The sequence below is a fragment of the Dryobates pubescens genome, chromosome 18 (genome assembly GCF_014839835.1).
Source record: "Dryobates pubescens isolate bDryPub1 chromosome 18, bDryPub1.pri, whole genome shotgun sequence".
Classification (NCBI taxonomy): Eukaryota; Metazoa; Chordata; class Aves; order Piciformes; family Picidae; genus Dryobates; species Dryobates pubescens.
In genome coordinates this window covers 18,648,360-18,668,113 of record NC_071629.1, presented here as the reverse complement: position 1 = coordinate 18,668,113, position 19,754 = coordinate 18,648,360, and the positions used below count along the sequence as shown (strand labels likewise).

The 19,754-nt window shown below is 45.9% G+C and overlaps 1 protein-coding gene across 1 annotated transcript in view; it reads right to left on the bottom strand.

The window, feature by feature from the left end:
• Positions 1–19,754, bottom strand: part of FGF13 (fibroblast growth factor 13) — a 433,315-nt gene that overhangs the window by 396,868 nt on the left and 16,693 nt on the right. The window lies entirely within an intron of this gene.

The window sequence follows — 19,754 nt, the reverse complement described above, 5'->3', positions numbered from 1 at the left end:
AGCCTTTTCTCCTTGTAGCTAGACTGAAAAAAAAAAGACAACTCAAAAAGCTTCCCGAACTGCAGGCCTTGACACTGAGCTCCCCAGTTCAAGAGGGACAGGGATCTGCTGGAGAGGGTCCAGCAGAGGGCTACCAGGATGATTAGGGGACTGGAGCACTGCCTGGTGAGCTGAGACTGAGGGACCTGGGACTTTTTATTCTGGAGAAGAGAAGATTGAGAGGGGATTTAATAAATGTTTATAAATACCTGAGGGCTGGGGGTCGGGAGGGAGGGGAAAGGCTCTGCTCACTTACTCCCTGTGATAGGACAAGGAGCAATGGATGTCAGCTGCAGCACAAGAGGTTTCACCTCAACACAAGGGGGAACTTCTGTACTGTAAGGGTCCCAGAGCACTGGAACAGGCTGCCCAGAGAGGTTGTGGAGTCTCCTTCTCTGGAGACTTTCAAGACCCATCTGAATGTGTTCCTGTGTGACCCGAGCTAGATTGTATGGTCCTGCTCTGGCAGGAGGGTTGGACTTGATGATCTCTTTGGGTCCCTTCCAGCCCCTGACATCCTGTGAATCCTGTGACACACCAAAACCTGCCCAAGCCTTTGGCTTCTCCCCATTCCAAATCCAGGATGACTTTGAGTCAAATTGTTTCTCCTGAGAAGCCAGATGCAGCCCATCTTGATGCTGTGATGGGTTACACCCATCCTGAAAGCAGGGAGGGTAGGGGTTGTGAGAGCCCTGCTCTCCCCTGAGGTGGGTTTCTCCCCTGGGAAACTGAGTTTGCTCCACTCCTTCTCCCTGTCCAGTAAGCCTATAAAAAGGAAGACACTGCAGCCATTTGCTCTCTTTTTCTCCTTCTGCCTCACTGGGACAAAAGGACTAAGAGAGTTGCTGCTGGCTCCCTGATTCTCTGTCATGTGGTTGGACCTGGTCTTTCTCCCTACTGCATCTTCAAAGGACTGTTGGGTTTGCATATTCTCCCTATCCACCCTTGTTCCTTGCCCCTGTGAACCCTTCCTGTTATTGTTATATATGTGTGTGTGTGTGTATATACTGTTTAAAGAAAATTTTACCTCTCTACTTCCAAACCCACTCCAAATTATTTCTCAGTAGATTTACCTCCCCCTTTTTTCCTTATCCCCCTTTCTTTCCTTTTTTAAATTCCCTTATCTCTCCCTGTTCTTTCACTTTTCTCTTGACTGGGAAAGGGATTCTTAGTCTTTCCCCACCCCCCATCTGAGCTCTTAAATCCCATTTCAGGCTTAAACCACCACAGATGCCCATCAGAATCTCCATCTGCACTGGGGGAAGCCAGCTAGGTATGCTGGCAAGGGCTTTTGCAATGGAAAAGGGATCTAAATCACTGAAATAGTAATGTGTCCACCTGGGACCCTCTTTGGAGGCCTCAGGGCTGATTTTGGTGGCTCTTTATGGAGGTGTAATAATCCAACAGCTTTTCATATTGCATAAAGAAACCTACTTTGAATCACTCCAAACTATCAAGCCAGAATTGAGCCTTCCAATTTGCCTTGATACCAAGAAACATCCAGCTTCCTTCCCCTACAAGTTATATACATCACAGCTTTGATCTCAAGGGGAATGAGTACAAGACAGATGCTTTCCCTGATGGTTAATAATGAAGGCTTAGGTGGGTGCACTGGGCATCAGGTAGTGCTAACTGCTAACTGGGCTGCCTGCTGCAGAGGCAGTAGACCAAAATACTTGACCTTATCTTCCCCAAAGCACCTGCCATTAGTCCTGGATGCACAGCTTGCCTTGTGTTGCCAGTCAAGAAGATAAACCTGCGAACACCAGCCTCTGCAGAGCAGCAAAGTGAAGTGGTGTTATGCCAAGAAAGGCAGGCAGGATGATTCAGAGCTGCTTTTAAATTACAGGTTTCCTTCAAAGTGGCAGCCATCTGCAGTCACATAAGCTGCAAGACAAGTGCCTAGGGGAGACAACTCGGTTTCTTTACTAAATGAAGTGGAATAGGCACCTTCCTTACTTTCACCTGCTCTAATTGCTCCTGTTTCCATCAGTTTTCAGGCCTGAATATTGAATAAGAAATGGAGTTCCTATTTTAAAACTACACTTGGTTCTTCAATCTGTGCAAAGTCAATGGGAAATAGAAAATAAATAAATAAATGAAGTAAATCTTAAGCTTTGATCCTGCAGATTCCTGGAATCTGCCTTTTGCAGAGAGCCATGGGGTAGAATGAGTTTCTGTCTCCATGATGCTGCTGAAGCCACAGAATTTCCCCCATGCTGTTAGATTTCAGGTGTTTAGAAAGAAGCAAGTTAAGCTCTGGGACTGAATTCTTAGGGCTCTTGGGACTCCTCTTTGGGTACAGGGTGAAAAAAATTGCTTTGGCTCTCCAGCCTAAACTCCACATCTGAGGCCACAGCTCTTCCCATTGCATAATTTTTTAAGTCCACATCAGTGCAAATGCACCTAGAATTCTCCAGCGATGGTGCTTGACCATGACCTCTGTTATTGTTCCTGTTCCAGTTTCTTCTGTGAAGATGCCTCACCAGGATCTCAATAGAGCTTTATTTGCTGTATTGAAAGGTTTCCTCTTACAACCTTTTGTTCCAGGTGTGGAAAGTTAAGGCTTGCCTTGGGTAGCATGCAACTGTTACTCTAACAGCTAAGAAAGTTGCTCAAGTTTCTCACCATAAGAAATGTCCATCCATGGTTTTGGCAAATTTTAGAGGGGACCCTGATTAACCCCAATCCTTTTTCAACCTGCTGACCTAGACAGTCTCTTCATTTTGCAGTCACATTAACACAGAGGCAAAATCCCCTTCCCAGACTAGATGTGCTCAAGAAGCTGCACTAACATTGTAGCCATAGGTGAACTCATAGTCAACATATCTTTTTTTTTCCACTGACTATCCTTTGCCACCTCTCCCTGTGGCCCTGTCCCAGCTTGTGAGCTGACACCTCATTGCCATTTCCAGTCAGCTGGTAAGCACCATGGCAGTGGAATAAAAAAACAAATGAGTGCTGGAGATCACCCACAGTGCCGGCAGCTGACAGTGATCATTTTGAGGATCATTAGTTAGGCAGTTCTGAAACCATTTAATATACACAACATTCATTTTTCCACTCTTTAATTCCTTAACATAAAGAGCTCTGTGGTACCAAATCACTTGTCTTGGAGAGGTTTATGTAGATTTTTTTTCTCCATCAACCAAACTTGTAACCTCACCTGAAAAAAAACCACTACATCAAGCTCCTTCAAAAAGATTATGTTTCCTTTAGCACACAGGGGTAGGAACAGAGGAAAATTTTCCTCCTATAATTCACTATTCAGTCTAATTCTTTGAGATTCCTTTCAGACAGCATCAACAGTCCATAAAATTTGTGATTCTCTGCATACATTCAAAAGCCATCTAGTTTCTTCACCCTTTTATTTGCATTTGCTTGAAGCATAAACACCAAAGACTTCGAAGCATCCCTATTCAGAGCAGGTAAAAAAAAAAAGGCATAAAATGGAAACAGCAACAGAAAAATATAGCTCTCTCCTTCTGCATCTAACATGCAAGCTTAAATTATTTTTCATTTCAAAGCACTGGCTGTTTTCTGCTATTAAATCACAGAATCATAGAATCAATAACGTTGAAAGAGACCTCAAAGGTCATCAAGTCCAACCTGCCACCCAATACCTCATGGCTACTAGACCATGGCACCAAGTGCCACGTCCAATCCCCTCTTGAACGCCTCCAGGGATGGGGACTCCACCACCTCCCTGGGCAGCACATTCCAATGGCTAACAACTGTCTCTGGGAAGAACTTTCTCCTCATCTCCAGCCTAAACTTCCCTTGGTGCAGCTTGAGACTGTGTTCTCTTGTTCTGATGCTGGTTGCCTGGGAGAAGAGACCAACCCCCTTCTGGCTACAACCACCTTTCAGGTAGTTGTAGACAGCAATAAGGTCTCCCCTGAGCTTCCTCTTTACCAGGCTAAACAACCCCAGCTCCCTCAGCATCTCCTTGTAGGGCTTGTGCTCAAGGCCTCTCCCCAGCCTTGCTGCCCTTCTCTGGGCACATTCAAGAATCTCAGTGTCCTTCTTAAACTGAGGCACCCAGAACTGGACACAGTACTTACGGTGTGACATAACCAGTGCTGAGCATCACAGAGGCTATAGGATAGAAGACTACATGGATCTGCCACAACACCAGAATGTGGAATGGCAAAGGAATAAACAACTGAGGCTCATGACAGATTATTCCCACATTCAAGCATCAGCAGAATGAGGAAGGTGGAAAACAGGAAGGTAAAAACAGTGAAGAGGAATGATGCTTACTTATGGCTCAGCATAGGCTTATAGTTGAGAAGGGCTTGTTTCAGGTTTTGGCTTCCTTTTATTAGGAAGAATGCCTCACCAAGGAGTTATGCTTAATGTTAGTCATATGTGTCATACTCTGCAGAGCATTTACATCTCTTTGGGTGTGTGCAAAAACGCTGCAGGAAGACCCCCTCTGGAATAAGTCTTTGATCATGCTGGAATGCTGCTTCTACTCATAGAGGTGAATCAGCAACCAGCACAGCTCACTGTGGTTTTATTTCTACAGCTAAGGACCAAAAGCCTCAAAGATATGCAACCAGCTCCTCTGCAAGATCAGAGGTAAAGGACTGAGGGGCTCTGGGGCTAGCTGAAAGAAATATGTTCCCACTTTGCCTCCATTTCTCTTTGCAGATCACCTTCTTGAGGGACTTGGACCACTTCCACAAATGGCTTTGGGTCTTTCTACCCAGGAAACTCTTCCTTTAATCAGCAGAGGGCAGAAGCCTAGATAAACCTTGCATTTTGTGATCATGAATGTAAGTTGTATCCCCTCCCACCCCAGTTCCAGGCTGCCTACTGTCCCACCCAGTCATTTTTAACACATTTTGTTTTAAAGCTGGTTTTGACCACTTAGTCCCCACCTGTCCTCCTTCCCCACTGCTGCTGAGTGGTTCCCAAACTCTTTCCTTACTCAGAGGCAGGGACTTGTCCCCAAATTCCAGGTCAGGTTTCTGTATGACTGCTTTCTACCCTTCTGTTTTTACACCACTCTTCCTTGCCTCACAAAATTTAGATTAAAAAAAGAAAAGGCAGACAACAACAGAAAACCCCAATGAGATCTTGTCCCAGCCTTGTAGAGCATCCACAGCCCTGAAGCTATGTGCATACTGGCAAGATGTACATTTCCTTTTGAGAGGAAAACAGAGGAGAAAACTGGTATGGACAAGAAAAATAAATGTCTGCACCAAACTCAGCTTGCTTAGGGTGCTGCAGAACCTGGACTGGGGGGAAAACAAGTGTTACTCAGATTTAGTTATGAATAAATTTCTTCCCTGGCTACAATGAAAGCTTCCCCCTTCTCCAGGCAGGACCACTGCTCAGTGGTGTTTGCTTTGCAGGAGGCCACCTGCAGAAGTAATCCACCTCTGGATCTTTTCATGTTGGGGCACACAAGGAGAGATCTTCAAAGAGGAAGGACTGAGAATAAGGGGATTGTATCTGCAGTTCTAACTGGAAAGCAGTAGACATCCTGGTTCTACATGGGTAACTGATGTTTAAAGCTCCTGGAGGTGGGGTGCAAGACATGAGCTTCAGGGTTGAGCAGATCTCCCTCCAATGCACTTCTTCCCCCGACTGCTTCTTTCACTCTGCTGTGTTTTAGCTTTAGTGGCACACATTGCACTTTGTTCGCCTCTGATGAGTTTGTCACTGTTTAGAGCAACAATGAAGACACAAATGGCTTTTAGAACCTTCAGCTAGACAGATTAGAGGCATTAATTAAAGCTCATTTCATTTCAGGCCTGATAATTTGTTTTCCTTCATTCTGCCAGCAAGAGTTTTTGGTGGCACCTTATCTTTTGCAGTGAAGCCTAACTGCAGCAGCCCTTGTAGCTACCAAGAATCTACTCCTTTCTGCACCAGAGAGAGGGAAGCTGGGCCATTTAGAAGACAAGACAGAGGGGATGGCTTCTCAAGCTGGACTAGAAGGCTTAGGAGGGAGGTCTGAATGTACATTGTGCAAACTAAGCCAAGTGGCTGAGTTGAAGGCAAAGTATATTACCTAGCTTCATATTTGCTTCTCTGTGAAATCACACGCTTGTGAGAAAGTCCTACCTCACTTAATGGAAAATATTTCCTTTAATCAAGATTTTATCTGCTCCATCTACCAGAGGATCTCACTGATAATACAGTTGTACAGGGCAGCTTTAATGAAAGGCAGGAACACACCATGCCTCCTATAGACCCTCCGGAGACACTGCTGGTCTTACCATAATAGGCTTAGCCTGAAAGAAGGGTCAGGAAGCTCTCCAGAATACCAGAGCTCTCTGTCCTAGTTCTGGCACTCCTTCATTGCACTGTCATGGGTAGGCTCTTCTGTTCCATCTCCCTCTCCTCATCTCTGTGGGTTCTTGGTGGAGAGGTTTCCTTTCCCTGTACAGTGGTATCGATGACCACCATGAAGTCCTTACTTGCAGGATTCTGCAAGTATTAATGCATGCAGGATACTTGCACAGAATCCTGCATGCATTAATGGGTTGTGTGCACACACACAGAGTCAGGACTTTCCTGTAAGAATAACTTAAACATTCACTACTAAGTGATTAAAATAACCAAGCATGGTCCTTCTAGCCATGGTTAACCCAACAACCTGTACAGATAACTGCAGAGATTATCAAATTAGGCCATTCTCTACCTTGAGATACTTTTCTTTGGGAACTCGCATTTTAAATGAAGATTTTTCAGCAGTCCCCTCTTCCCAGGAGGTACCAGGCACCTCCCCAGGCAAAGCAGCTCCATATGCACTCATGATTCAGGGGGGTCTTTTCCAGCTGGCAACTTGATGCAGATTAAATTTGAAATCCTACTCAATAATCACATCTTTCCTCACCACATTCACCACTGCATAGGGAATGATCTTAAAGGTTGTAAATGAGATGGACTCCAAATGGCCAAGTGCCACTAGCCTGAGTGCATTTTCTGCACTGCATCTTCAGAACTAGATTCTCACAGGTCCTTAACTAGGTAAGCTTGGGTCCAACAGCCACATCCCCTGCCACTGTCCATGCACCCCAGCTTCCCAGCACACAGAAAGGAGGGAAATTCCCTCAGTTCCTGGGAATGGCTGGGTCTATGCTCCCCTGTTATACTTGGAGTTAATTTAAGCCACATGTATCTTTTGTAACATCATGAGGGACACAGGCAGTGTTTACAAGGGGTGATGGGGACAAACTACTCCTTCTGGAGTCCAATGCAAATCTCCCCAGAAAATAATTCCCCATGAGAACAGTCAGACATTGGAATCATCTCTCAAGGGAAGCAGTGGAGTCTTCCACATTGGGCAGTTTTAAGTCTTAGCTTGACAGGGTGCTGGGCCAGTTCATTCCAACTATATTAACACCTAGAGAGGTTGGACCACATGATACTTGGAGTCCCTTCCAACCTGGCATTCTGGAATTCTGTGATTTTTAAAGCCATTACAGTTGAGCAGAGAGGTTGTGGATGCCTTCTTCCTAGAGCTGCTCAAGGACAGGTTGGATGAGGCCTTGAGCATCCTGGTCTAGTGGGAGGTGTCCCTGCCCTTGGCAGAGGGGTTGGAACTGGATGATCTTTAAGGTCTTTTTCAACCCACACCACTCTATGAATCTTTTTTTAATAGTTCAGTCAGTGCCTGGGGAGATAGAGTTTCCTCAGATATCCCATATCTCAACTTATTTCTACAACTACCTGAAGGGAGGTTGTAGCCAGGAGGGGGTTGGTCTCTTCTCCCAGGCAACCAGCACCAGAATGAGAGGACACAGTCTGAAACTGTGCCAGGGGAGGTTTAGGCTGGAGGTGAGGAGAAAGTTCTTCCCAGAGAGAGCTGTTGGCCATTAGAATGTGCTGCCCAGGGAGGTGGTGGAGTCCCCATCCCTGGAGGTGTTCAAGAGGGGACTGGACGTGGCACTTGGTGCCATGGTTTAGTAGTCATGAGATGTTGGGTGACAGGTTGGACTTGATGATCTTTGAGGTCTTTTCCAACCTTATTGGTTCTATGATTGTTTTCCTCCAAGACTGCAGCAGGCTGTTTCCTACATAGTTAATGCAAGAGGAAAACAGAAGTTAAAATAGAGCAATAAGCACATGAGGGCCCCATGTCTGCAAATGACAAGCACAAAGCACAAGAACTCCTTGATCTGGAGGGCAGCTTGGTGGATCTACCTGGAGAAATATCACCACTGCTTCTACAGAGTCAAGTCAGTCGTGAGAAAGAAGTACGAAATTTGTATGGCAAAGGAGGCTTAAGGAAGAAAACCAAATCAAACCCCAACCTATTTGTAGCTGCAGCATAGAGAAGACAAAAGTGCTGATCATTTTGCCCAACACTGTAATCTGACTTGAAGGCCTTCTTTAGAAATGGCACTTGCTCTTCATTTTTAATCAGATGGTTGGGTTCCCTCCTCAGAATAGGGCTGAGCCTTTCCACATTGCTGCAGAGCAGAGCGACATTGCTAATAAATATTTAAAGACTCGAAGCTTTAAGTGAAGAGAAGGATTTGTGGGATAATATTTCACTTTCCCTAAACTGTTTGTTCACTGTTAAAACTGAAAATTCTAATTTTATGGTGATTGCTCAGCACTGGTGTTCAGACATTTCCTTTAAGAAAGCCAAGAGCCAGGAAGGCAGTCTATAAATAACTGCCTTGGAAATAAACTTCTGTGAGTTGGACATAACCCAGATCAGATTTTCAATCACGTTGTAAATTACCCACAGCCAGACTACAGGTCAAAATTATTTACTAGTATTGAGCTTCATTCCTCAGAGTCACCTCACAGGAGAATTTCAAACCCAGAGCAGACCATAGGGAGGTCTGAGGTTCAGCTCTGCTCGCCCTCAGCCCTGGGTGGTTAATTCTTCCTGTGCTGACGCAGCAGTCTTGTCCCCTGGCCTTGTGCTAGCACAGATGTCCATAACAACCAGAAGCATCATCTGAATTTTCTATTACATTAATACCAAAAGGATTGCTTGTGATTAAGGACTGCTTATGATTAAGCTGACTTGAAAAGTACTACAATAGCCTTAGAGAAATGTAGGAGAGCAGAATTATATAGGAGGAGAGAAGGGAGAAAGAGAAAGGAAGGGAAGGAGAGTTTGCATCATCGCTCTCCCAAAGAGAAGACAAAGAGCCAGCAGATTTTCTCCATAAGAGAGGCAGAGTAGTGGCTATGGGGGAGAACAAAAGCTAGTTCAGATGCTGGTTTGCACCACAATTGTGGTAGAGAATCACAGAACTGTTTCAGTTGGAAAAGACTTCTAAGATCATCAACTCCAACACCCCCATGACCATTAAACCACATCCAAAGTGCCATGGCCACATGCTTTTGGAACATCTCCAGGGACAGTGCCCAGATTCACTTACAGGTAGACCATATACATCATTTCCCTGTCAAATCAGGATTCATAGCTGGGAGCTGTGATGCTTTTTTGAAGGAGCACACAGCGCAAACTCTTCATGTTTCCATGAGTTTGGCACAGCTTTCAAGATAAAAAGATGAAGTGGAGAAGCACCCACCAAAAACCCTTGGAAGACAGGTTTTTTTGTGATTCCTAAGATGATTCTCCACAGTTTCAAATCATGATCTAAGCCTGAGCTGCAGAGCTCATGCATTTTTTTCAAAGAGAGGAGTCTAATTTAGAAAGAGTGTGTCCTATATTAGACATCACTCAGAGGTGTTGGTTTCTTCTCCCTAGTAATAAACAACAGGGCAAGAGGAAACGGCCTCAGGTTGCACCAAGGGAGCTTTAGGTTGGACATTAGAAGATGTGGTGCTGAGGGCCATGGTTTGGCACCAAGCTTGGGAGAGTTAGAAAATGGTTGGACTCCATGATCTTCAAAGGCTTTTCCAATCAAAACCATTCTATGATTCTAAACCACTCCTCTGAAGCAATCTCTGGTAAACAACTACCATCCTCCTTGCATTTGCAAAGTAGTGCCCAAGTAGTGTAGAGCAATTTGGCTAGCTCTCTTGGTGAATTTGGCTGCAAATTAACCTTCATAGCAGTGCACTCTTGGCTCTGTTAGAACTGGCAAGTCAGAGCATCCAACCATCCATTAGTGAAGGCTCTTAGAAGGAAAAGAATGCCAGGGCACTAGGTTAGGGGAACAGAAGAGAAAACCCAAGTAGGTCAAACTCACTAGAAAGACCAATTCAGTCTTAACTATTCATCACACCATACACCTCTAACAGCCCTGGGATTTCAGGAGAAAAATGCAATGTCTCCCCCTGGAACCAATGTGGTGGTTTCCTCCATTGTGTATGGATAGAAGCAGATACAAGCACCAGAACAGGTTGCCCAGGCAGGCTGTGGAGGCCCCATCCCTGGACACATTCAAGATCAGGCTTAATGGGGCTCTGAACAACCTGCTCAAGTTGGGAATACCCCTGCTTACTATAGGGGGGTTGGACTACATGACCTTTCATGGTTCCTTCCAACCCAATGCATTCTATGATTCTACAATGCTGACTGTGAGGTCCCTATGTCCGAGTGTGCCACCTAATCAGCTGCCTCTTGCAGTAGGTCCAACAGCAATGGGGAGGGCTCTCTTCCAAATCAGTCAGGTGGAAGAGGTGTTCTAAGTCTAGATTCATTAAGCAGAGAACAAGCTTTGAGTACAATTGCTTCAAATACCTATGACTCAGGGAGCTGACTGGTGGTACCAATTAGGGAGCCACAGATTAGAAACGCCCTTATCTCTTCTCTGCATATCCTCCCCTTAAATTTTAATGTCAACACCACAGACAGTTTTGTCCCTAAAGGGCAAGAAGGCACATTATACAGACAGTAGAAGGAAAGGGAAGTGGAGAAGGCAAGCAGGGCACAAGGATGCCATGGTACAAAGAGAAAACAGACATTTCAGATACAATACAGTTAAGGCAAAGAAAATTAACAAGGGCATAGCCCCAGATGCTGACATAGAAAATGGTCCAAGGGAGAACACTGAATGTTATTACTTTAAGCTCAGTATGGAGTTCAGTGCCAGGGCTTTGACTATGGTGAGTTTGGATGTGCTCCTTCATCCTGGTTTTAACCATGCAAAGAAAGTTTGACACAGAGCATAAGCTGTTAGTTGAGGACCCTTTTCTAATCAACAGAATCTGAGAGAACAAGAGAGCCATATCCCTCGTGCAGGCATCCAAGCAAGGTAAGATGAATCCCTTCCCACATGTAAAAGAAGAAAACAAGATCTCTCTGCTTAGCTGGACACCACTGGTTGGACTGAAGCTGTTTATTAAGAGAGTCCTGGTCCTGGAGTACTTATCAAGAACACTACTACTATTATTAAGGTCTGGAGAACAAGACTTAAGATGAGCAGCTAAGGGAGCTGGGGTTGTTCAGTCTAGAGAAGAGAAGGCTGAGGTGAAAGCTCATTACTTTCTACAAGTCCCTGGAGGGAGGTTGGAGCAAGGTAGGGGTTGGTCTCTTCTCCCCAGTAACAAGTGATACGATGAGAGGAGACATCCTCAAGTTACACCAGGGATGGTTTAGACTGAACATCAAGAAAAATTTCTTTACTGAAAAAGTGGTCAGGCATTGGAATAGGCTGCCCAGAGAATTCACCACCCCTGGAGTGTTCAAAAACCATGTAGACATAGCACCCTGAAACATAGTTTAGCATCCAGGGTGGTGTTAGGTTGATGGTGGGACTTGATTATCTTAAAGGTCATTTTGAAAGGCAGCAGTTCTATGATTCCATAACGCTGTCAGCAGATGGGAGCAATGGGTTTGCTGGAGGAGAGAGGAACATCTTTCAGATATGTGTTTCAAAGCAGTCTCCAGAAGCCTCATTCACGTCAGCAAGCCTGGGGCAGAACAAGCCTCTGTTGCACACAGTGCCTGGCCTGTTCCAGAGGCTGTGTCATCTCGTGCCAAGACACAGTGGCAAGCCAGCTCCTGAGTTTATATTTAATTTCCTCCTTGCCCTGTACGACAATATTTGAGCCGGGTGATCTACCTGACCCATCCAAACCTGCAAGGGCTGCTGCCTCCTCTGAGCTTTGTTTCATTGTTTTACCCAGCCTTTGAGGTGGAGATGGCAAGGAAAAAAAAAAAAAGAAAGAAAAACTAAAATCTAAATTTAGAGTCACTTTGGTAGCAGAGTGGCTGCTGGTGCTTGCATCCTGCTTGCTCCAAAGATGATGACCAAACCAAATCCAGATTTCCCTTTTAATGTGGCCTATTTTAAAGTCAAACTGCAAAGAGAGATATTAAAGCTGCCACAGCGAAACACGCTGCTCCATGAATTAGTAATTGTGTTTGCCTTCTGCATTGGGAATTTTTCTTCTACTTTTTTTGGCCTGTGTTGCTGTTTCTTGCCTGCTACTTAACGTGAGGAGCGTTTATTCGAATGGGACTCTTTCAAAGGACTTCCACGCTCACGTGGAGTCAGGGGCTTATTTACTTTCTGACAGTTATTTACTTCCTCTAAATATTTCACAGCCACAGGATCTCCCAGATGAAAGCAGAGTTTGCTCTGTGCTCCTCTTCAGGAGTCTAATTAAAAACTGAATAAAATGGGAGGGACGGAGCTAAAGTGCTAACTGCGGTGGATGTGTCTGGAGGGAATCCAGCAAGAGGAGCCTGCTCCTTAGCACAAGCCCTGAAGCCTCCGCTTGGAAGCTAAAAGAAAAATGCCCAGCACGAGAACTGACAGCCCAGAGATGGACAAGGGGAGTAGAAAAGAGGCTTTCAGGGACAGGAGAGCTATAGAGAGGGATTATAGAATCATAGAATTGTTAGGGTTGGAAGGGACCTCAAGGATCATACAGTTCCAAACCCCCTGCCATGGCCAGGGACACCTCACACTACATCAGGTTGCTCACAGCCACATCCAGCCTGGCCTTAAAAGCCTCCAGGGATGAGGCTTCCACCACCTCCCTGGGCAACCTGTTCCACTGTCTCACCACTCTCATGGGGAAGAACTTCTTCCTAATATCCAATCTGAATATACCCTTTTCTAGTTTTGCTGCATTCCCCCTAGCTCTGTCATTTCCCAACACCCTAAAAGTCCCTATTCACAAAGGCATGTAGCACAGTGGTTTTAAACTAGAGTAGGGCACATTTAGGTTGGACATTAGAAAGAATTTTACTCTGAGGCTGGTGGAACACTGGAATGGGTTGCCTAGGAACAGGGTGGAGGACTCACCCCTGGGGACGTTCAAGGTCGGGCATGATGAGCCTCTGAGCAGCCTGATCTAGTCGGGGATGTCCCTGCTGACTGCAGGGGGTTTGGACTAGATGACCTCTAGAAGCATCTTCCAACCTGGTGCATTCTATAAGCCAGCACTGTTCCTGCACAAACTGCACACTGCTGTCACTGGCCAGACACCTCCTTCTGCCTGAACATCCATCCCACAGCACAAAACTGAAGTCATCATCAGCATCTCCCTGCACCTGCAATCCCACCATCCCAGAGGCTTCTGCTTCCCACCTGTGAAAGCTGAGGACATCTCCTCACCTGGGTTATGCCAGTAACGCAACTAATGTCCAAATACACCTCAGCATCACTAGGGGCTTAGGGAGTTTTACCACAAGCAGTACTTTGACAGGCTGGACAGATGGGCAGAATCCAACGGCACGAGATTGAACACATCCAAGTGCCGGGTTCTGCACATTGGCCTCAGCAACCCCATGCAGTGCTACAGGCTGGGGCCAGAGTGGCTGGAGAGCAGCCAGGCAGAGAGGGACCTGGGGGTACTGGTCAATGGTAGGTTGAACATGAGCCTGTACTGTGCCCAGGCAGCCAGGAGGGCCAATGGCATCCTGGCCTGTATCAGGATGTGGCCAGCAGGAGCAGGGAGGTCATTCTGCCCCTGTACACTGCACTGCTTAGGCCACACCTTGAGTCCTGTGTCCAGTTCTGGGCCCCTCAGTTTAGGAAAGATGTTGAGTTGCTGGAACGAGTCCAGAGAAGGGCAACAAAGTTGGGGAGGGGTTTGGAACACAAGCCCTGTGAGGAGAGGCTGAGGGAGCTGGGGTTGCTTAGCCTGGAGAAGAGGAGGCTCAGGGGAGACCTTATCACTCTCTACAACTACCTGAAGGGAGGTTGTGGACAGGTGGAGGTTGGTCTCTTATCTCAGGCAACCAGCACCAGAATAAGAGGACACAGTCTCAAGCTGCGCCAGGGGAGGTTTAGACTGGATGTTAGGAAGAAATTCTTCATAGAGAGAGTGGTTGCCCAGTGGAATGGGCTGCCCAGGGAGGTGGTGGAGTCACCATCACTGGAGGTGTTTAGGAGGAGACTTGATAGGGTGCTTGGTTGCATGGTTTAGTTGATTAGGTGGTGTTGGATGATAGGTTGGACACAACGATCTTGAAGGTCTCTTCCAACCTGGTTTATTCTATTCTATTCCAGTATGCTAATGACTTCCACAGAATGATAGGCACTGCAAAGCCCCCTATGGCTGTACTGTATTTGGCCAACTTCCCACCATCACTGCTCCAGAAAAAAAACCAAAACAAAACAGGGACTTCATAGTAATCAAATAAAGGGGGGGGGGGGGGAAATATAGGTATATACACATAAACCACAGGGAAAGTAATTCTTGATATGTATGTGCCTTTTCCCCCCCCCTTCCTTTCCCAGAAATAGCTTGTTTGCTGCTGGTTAAGGGAAGATTACTTTCCATAGCTGTCTAGAGGGTGAGGGCAAATTGCAGTGTGCTTAATGTTTTGAGTGAGGATTTTTCACTTTAAAAAAAAAAAAGTGCATTTGTGACAAGGGAGATTATGAACAATCCTTTAACAAGGTCCCTGTGCCATCAGGCTGTTTAATGTTATTGATCAGTTCAGCTAGGGCACATTTAAAGAAAAAAAATAACAATCCATCAGATTAAAATGGAAATGGCTTTTCATGTTCTGACTTCTCAGAAACTTGGTTTCATTTTGCAGCAGAAAGCTTCTCTGACAGGCAGGCAGGCAGGCCCCAAGTCTGAGGTGGTTGCTCTGCCAGGAAAGCAAGGTCCTCCATCTCTGCCAGCTCCTTCTCCTTGGGATGCAAACACCCACCCAGCAGCCTCATGTGTGCCTCATTTCTGTCCCAACCCAAAAAGGGATGTTCCAACCAAAAGAAAGGGGGAAAACCCCTGATATTCCTACATACAGGGGGAAAAAAAGGATGGGGGTGGGGATATTTCAACCACAAAAATCTCCAAAGCCAATACTTCAAACCAGAATTTATGTCTCCTATCAGCAAATTGCTCCAGAAAGCCTTTGCAATAGGAAGGAGCATGACCTGGGTGTATAGCAACAAAGCTGGTGAGGGGTTTGAAGCACAAGCCCTATGAGGAGAGGCTGAGGGAGCTGGGGTTGCTTAGCAAGGAGAAGAGGAGGCTCAGAGGAGACCTTATTGCTGTCTACAACTACCTGAATGGAGGTTGTAGCCAGGTGGGGGTTGGTCTCTTCTCCCAGGCAACCAGCACCAGAACAAGAAGACACATTCTCAAGCTGCACCAGGGGAGGTTTAGGCTGGATGTTAGGAAGAAGTTCTTCCCAGAAAGAGAGATTGGCCATTGGAATGTGCTACCCAGGGAGGTGGTGGAATCACTATCACTGGAGGTGTTTAGGAAGAGACTGGATGGGGCACTTGGTGCCATGGTTTAGTTGATTAGATGGTGTTGGGTGATAGGTTAGACTTGATGATCTGGAAGGTCTTTTCCAACCTGGTTAATTATATTCTATTCTCTATTAGAGATGGAACAAGAGGGAATGCCCTGAAACTGCAACAGGGTAGGTTTAGACCAGACATTAGGAAAACTCTTTTCACATAAAGGGTGGTCAGACATTGGAACAGGCTGCCCAGGGAGGTGGTTGAGTCACCAATGCTGGACGTGTTTAAAGGTTGTTTAGATGTGGTGCTTGGGGAAGTGGCTTAGGAAGTGAACTTTGTAGGGTAGGGTTAATGGTTGGACCTCATGACCCCAAGGGTCTTTTCCAACCTGAATGATTCTGTGATTTCAAACAGCCTCCCTTTGAGAAGGTAGAACACCAAGTCAAAACGTACCCAGATCCCCTTGCTGTCATCCACCTAAGCAGCAAAGCTTTCATCTCCAAAGCACCTGTGGTGGGGATTGCAATTTGGGGAGCTCTGTTTACAAATTAAATAAAGAGAAACACTTTGCTTCCCCCCAAGTTGACAGCAATAGTGGCAAATAATAGAAATTAGTTGTATTAATAGCCTTGTTTATTCTAATGATGTTGGCACTTTCTGCAAAGATTAATTAGCAATGGTGCTGCAAACACCATTACAAGTGAAATCTGCCCCATAAACCAAAACTAATTTGACTGACCTACGTTCTCAAGTAAAATATTTACAGTAATGAGATTCTAATTATCCTTTGTTATGGCAGACCATTCTCTACACTCCTCTTTATTGATAGGAGACGTATTGTTTCGGCACTTCAGCTCAATTTATTTCCTCATATTTGCATTTTCTCATGCACAGAAAAATGAGAGATGATCATTACCTCTTTCACTCTGCATTCACTTTACATCAGCAGCACATTACCTCATCCTAACTCATTTATCTACCACAGAAATTTGATAACAAAAGCTACTGTCAGTGACGAATAAAAGATCATTTCAAATGGAGCAAGCAGCAGCAAGATGAATTATAGGGTTTGGGACCTTGTGTTTGCTCAACAAAGGGGGGGAAAAAAGGATTTCTTTTCATTTTTTTTCCTCCACCTAGGCAACACAGGTCTCACAAGGCTGTAATTCACACTCAACCTCTCATGTTTACCTGCAGCTGATGGGTCCTTTCTACATACAAAAGTAACTCCAAATACCCATGCAACCATAAATATCATCTCCCATTTGCTGCACACAAGAACATTTTTCACCTTCTTGGACTGAGGGCACAGAATTTATGGTTCATACACTCAAGCAAATGCTTTAGCAACTACACAAAGGCTATTGTATCCTCATAGTAACTAATAGCTCTCCAGCACATAGAATCAGAGAATTGTTAGGGTTGGAAGGGACCTCAAGGATCAGCCAGTTCCAACCCTCCCCCTGCCATGGGCAGGGACACCTCATACTACAGCAGGTTGCTCACAGCCACATCCAGACTGGCCTTAAAAACCTCCAGGAATGAGGCTTCCATCACCTCCCTGGGCAACCTGTGCCAGTCTCTCACCACCCTCATGGGGAAGAATTTCTTCCTAACATCCAATCTGAATCTCCCCATTTCTAGTTTTGATCCATTCCCCCCAGTCCTATCACTCCCTGACACCCTAAAAAGTCCCTCCCCAGCTTTCTTGTAGCCCACTTCAGATGCTGGAAGGCCACAATAAGGTCTCTTTGGAGCCTTCTCTTCTCCAGTCTGAACAACCCCAACTCCCTCAGTCTATCCTCAGAGGAGAGGTGCTCCAGCCCTCTAATCATCCCTGAGTCTCAGAGGATGGTTGTGACCTACTTGTGAGCACTTGCACCCCCATGAAATACCTTGCTTTGCTGGGAACTAGCCAAACCTGCCAGCTCCTCTCTTCTAGCTCTTCTACTTCAACACGCCATCAGAGCCTGCTAGCCAGCTGCTGCTCTTTTAAAGCATAGTATTAGAACCAAACCAATACTTAAAGGCAAGAGCACCGACAACAGCCAGAAATGGAGTTCTGCTTTAAAACACCTCTGGCCCAGACCTTTCTGTAGTTGGGCAGAGGACTGCAAACCCCAGATGTGCATAGGTGCAGTGCTGGATTCCAGCACACAGGGGGAGAAGCAGGAACCGTGCCCAGTTCTGGGTAACCCATTTGAAGTAGGGTGGTAGTTTAAGAGGCTACAGCAAAGGGCTACAAAGATGATTAGGGGACTAGAACCCTTTCTTGTGAAGGAAGGCTGACGGCCTTGGAGCTTTTTACCCTGGAGAGCAGAACACTTAAGGGGTGATCTCATAAATGCTTATGAATACTTAAAGGAAAGATGGGATGAGTCTTTTATCAGTGGTGCCCAGTGACCAGACAACAAGGGGTAACAGACGCAAACTTGAACACAGGAAGTTCCATCTCAAGATAAGGAAGAATTTCATTATATTGAAGGTGTTAGAGTACTGGAGTGGGCTGCCTAAAGAAGTAGTGGACTCTGCCTCTCTGGAGTCATTCAAAACCTACCTGGGCAACCTGCTCTGCGTGACCCTGTTCTGGCAAGGAAGCTGAACTAGATGGTCTCCAGAGGTCCCTTTCAACCCCTATCATTGTGTGATTCTGTGAAACTGGGAAGCTGGTTTTGAGGAGCACATGGTTGGCAGAAAGCCCATTCATCCCTCCACAGAGTGGGATGAATGACTTTGGCCTACTTTCCCTACAGCTCCTCAAGGAAGGGAGTGGGGGAGAAGGAGAGTTTTGACCTTTTCAGAAGTGAATGTTTCATTTAGGTTTTTTTACAATATTCAGTATTTTTCCAAGAGCAATTACTCATTTTGAGCTGGCTCTTCGTATTAAGGGCAAGTTAGTAGGGAAGAACTGGGGTTTAAATGTTGTAAGTAACCCACCATTAAATATGAATGAGATTATATAAAACCCCAGTCTTCCTTTTCTCTGTGAAAACCTGCTCTTTTTCCTTTTCCATCTCCTCCATCACCCCTTCCTTTCAGTCTGCTCTTTGGCCAGGGTGGACCAGGAGCAGCCTCTGAATGTGCCCTTGACAAAGGCTACCCTGCAGCCAGGAGCCTGCACGTTCATGAACACATTACTACACAAGCCTCCTGTCCCAGCCACCAAGTAGCAAGTTTCTTTTTCTGGCTTCCAGTACAAAACCTAGGAAACTCCATGTGTTTCCAGGATTTGCCCCAGCAGATCTGGATGATGGGCCAATGGTCTCACCTCATTTCGTCCAGGTTTTTAATTAGATAACCTGCATGAGAGCGTGCTGTATGACATAGCCTTGCTCCAAGGGCATCAGATCCTCAAGAAGAAACATCATCTGTAGTATCATAGAATCAATGAGGTTGGAAAAGACCTCAAAGATCATCAAGTCCAACCTGTCACCCAACACCTCATGACTACTAAACCATGGCACCAGGTGCCACATCCAGTCCCCTCTTGAACACCTCCAGAGATGGGGACTCCACCTCTTCCCTGGCAGCACATTCCAATGCCTGACAACTCTCTCTGGGAAGAACTTTCTCCTCACCTCCAGCCTAAACTTCCCCTGGAATAGCTTGAGACTGTGTCCCCTTGTTCTGCTGCTGGGTGCCTGGGAGAAGAAACCAAACCCCTCCTGGCTATGACCACCCTTCAGGTAGTTATAAACAGCAATAAGGTCTCCCCTGAGCATCCTCTTCACCAGGCTAAACAGCCCTAGCTCCCTCAGCCTCTCCTTGTAGGGCTTGTGCTCAAGGCCTCTGCCCAGCCTCATTGCCCTTCTCTGAACACGTTCAAGAGTCTCAATGTCCTTCTTAAATTGAGGAGCCCAGAACTGGACACAGGACTCAAGGTGTAGCCTAACCAGTGTGGAGTACAGGGGCACAATGACTTCCTTGCTCCTGCTGGCCACACTATTCTTGATGCAGGCCAGGATGCCATAAAGGGAGTCTTGAAGGGAATCATGCCATCTCTTTAGGATGAAACACAAACCATACTGGAGTCTTTGAAAATGCTACTCTGGCTTTTTTAATGGGCAAAAATACTTGGATAGCAAAGGAAAATCCAGGGCTTTAAAGAAGTTCACTGAAGCTGAACGAATTTCTTCTTGTGCCATGTTCAAGCCCCCCAGACCT